This window comes from Nematolebias whitei, chromosome 1, assembly GCF_014905685.2.
Source record: "Nematolebias whitei isolate Nwh7 chromosome 1, NemWhi1, whole genome shotgun sequence".
NCBI classification, from domain to species: Eukaryota; Metazoa; Chordata; class Actinopteri; order Cyprinodontiformes; family Rivulidae; genus Nematolebias; species Nematolebias whitei.
The window spans coordinates 44,406,925-44,410,129 of record NC_056498.1 but is presented as its reverse complement, the minus strand read 5'-3'; positions in this window follow the sequence as shown (position 1 = coordinate 44,410,129).

Below are 3,205 nucleotides of genomic sequence, written 5' to 3'. Positions count from 1 at the left end.
CCAAACCAAAGATCCAGACTGAAGGAGGAGAGGAGGAGGAGGAGGAGAGGAGGAGGAGGAGGAGAGGGCAGGGGAAGTGAAGAGGAGAGGGGAGGAGGAGGCGGAGGAAAGGAGAAGAGAGAGGAGGAGGTGGAGGGGAGGAGCAGGAGAGACAAGGAGGAGAGGGGAGGTCAGGGGGAGGTGAGGAGGAGGAGAGGAGGTGGAGGAGGTGGAGGAGGAGAGGAAAGGTCAAGAGGAGGAGGAGAGACAAGGAGGAGAGGGGAGGTGAGGGGGAGAGGATGACTGTGGTGTAGGTCCAGCAGTCCTAGTGGAATGCATGTCTCCCTGTGGACTCAGAGAGGAGGAGCAGACCCGTCTGGTCGGTCCACATCAGTTCTGGTTCCACCTCAGAGTGTGAGTTGTGAACCACTCTCAGCTACTACCACACCAAACTGATGTTCAGCTCCTGGCTGCAGGATGGGTGGAGGTTGTGGGGGGTCATCCATCCATGAGTTCCTGGTCCACCCTTGGGTTTGTCAGATATTTTGCTAACAGTCAAACCCAAAGAGACAATAGGAAAACTACTGGCTGACAAAAGTTTAAACAAACAAACAAACAAACAAACAAACAAACAAATAAATAAAACATGGATTTAAAGAAGCCGAAAAATAAAAACAGACTCTTTCTGGTTTACCAGACTCCTGTTAAAGGGACATCCTGGACATTCTGAGGTGGACTCTTCGCTACACAATAAACATTTTGTTGTTCTTCTCCAGAAACAAAGTTTAACCTTGTTGACCCTGATGAGCTCTTACAACCACTTACGACCAGTTACGAACAGTTAGGACCCATTATGACCAGTTAGGACCCATTATGACCAGTTAGGACCCATTATGACCAGTTAGGACCCATTATGACCAGTTAGGACCCATTATGACCAGTTACGACCCATTATGACCAGTTACGACCAGTTACAACCAGTTACGACCAGTTACAACCCATTATAAAGGTCAAGGGTCTTTACTGTCATTCTCATCACTTGTGGTACATGAGGTGGAACGAAACTGATTTAAACTAAACAAATGCCAAACGACACTAAAGATGAAAGATATTCACTAAACAGCAGCATGAAATGATCAGCAGAGATTATGACCCATTACACCCATTACGACCAGTTAGGACCCATTATGACCAGTTAGGACCCATTATGACCAGTTAGGACCCATTACGACCATTTGGGTCCCATTCTGACCCGTTACGACCCGCTACAGAACGTTACGACCCGTTACAGAACGTTACGACCCGGCTTGTACGAGAGTAAAGTCTTCTGAGTTTGAAATGACAGCAGCACATGTTGATCTTAGCTGCGCTTGGACCAGAATTAAATTGTTATTTTTAATCTAAATGGAGGTCGTTCCAAGAGCTTATCTATGACAGGTAAGACAGTGATTGTTCATTACTCATGCACAGTACCCCACATCAAAATGGCTGGAACCTTCCTTTAATCTAGTTTAATGTGAGTTCTTTGAGGCTGGATGTTATGCAGGTAGGATGTTTCTGACAGTCGAGCCAGGTGTTGTGTGTTGGACTGTAGTTGTCGGTGGTTTTGGGTCATTTTCCAGCAGCTGCTCAGATAAAACAGTTAAAGTGTGGAGTGAACAGATCCACGCTCCGAGCAACGAGGGATTACAGCGCGATTAAAAAATAAAGAGCCACTGTAATTAAAATCATCTAATGCTCCATGAAGCCTCGTGGCCAGTTTTCCTGCGTCCTCCTCTCGTCTCCTAAACTCTATTTGTAGCAGAGGCGTAACGAGGCTCTTCAGCTCGGCGTCGGGCTCAAAGCGTCCCCGGGGTCCACCATCAGCTGAGAGCGAGCCGAGGGAGCTGTGTGGAGATAATGAAAAGGCTGCCTGCCATCATCCAAACGCTCCCCCAGCAGACAAAAACCCCTTCTTCTTTCCAGCTACAGACTTCAAGGGATGGTTCATCCAGTTTGAAGCAGGATCTGTGGACAGCTATGAACAGTTAGTATGTGACCTGCTGTAGATCTTCAAACTGCTGCAGAGTCAGCATAATTCTGACAAGGTGAACGAGCAGCTCGTCTGAATGGACGGTTCTGAAACATTCCATGACTCATCATAGGATGTTCACACAGCTGCAGCTCTCTCGTAGGAACATCGTGAATATTATTACTGTCAGAATTTAACGGCATCGTAAAGGTTTATGAAACTGGTTTCGTGCGAACGGCCATGAAAAATCAAAAGACTGGAGCCACATTCAGAGGTTGAAGCCCATTTTAGCTTCTAAAACAAGTTGTTGCTGAATCAGAAACAACTTCAGTCATTGAGATTTTGTTGGTCTCGAACAAGCGTCCACATAATGACTGCGAGGAATTGAACCATCAACCTCCACCACCGTGCTGACAGACTCACGTGAAACTGAACCTAAATCAGGCTGCCATCTCGTTTAACAGTTATGAGCTTTGACCCTTAACCTCAGGACTGACACGTGGAGTCTGAGAAGCAGCACTGCGCAGTCTGACCTTCAGGGTGAATCTGCTGTAAAGATCGTCTGAAATGTTTCCCACTCGTGAAAAACCTTTGTCTCTGTGAATGAGACTCCAGACAGTGAGGAAATGACCTTTGACCCTTCACACCAGCTACTCCCCTGAGATCAACTCTCCTGTGCTCCAGAGCAGCAGGACCTCCTGATGAGGATCAGGTGCTCGGCAGCTCCTGGCTGAACCAGAACCGCTGAGATCCAGTGGAAGCAGCAGGACTGGATCAAGTTTTGAGCGTCCAGTTTCTGATGATTAAATAATGAACTCTTTATTTATGTATTTATGTATTTGTAGGTTAGATTAGAGTCAGGTTAGAACCTCAGAACAGTTTGATTTAGTCCTGGATGTGGACCTGAAGGAGGTGGACTCAGAAGACGCAGGTGTGACCGATCCACGTGGTTATAACTCTGATTGTTTTCTGTGTCGGTGCCATGAAGAACTGGAACATCCTCACCTGTTCACAGACACACCTGAGTTTTTATTGTGTAAATGATCTCACTCAGGTGGTGGTTCTGTGTTGGAACAGAGAATGGACCTTCAGATCATCAAACGGGACGAAACTTTCTAAAAATAGTTATTTGACCCGTTCCCGAGCGTCTGTTGCAGCATCTCCTCATTTATGAAGCAAAACTGGAGACACTGCATTTCCTGAAAACATGCAGTG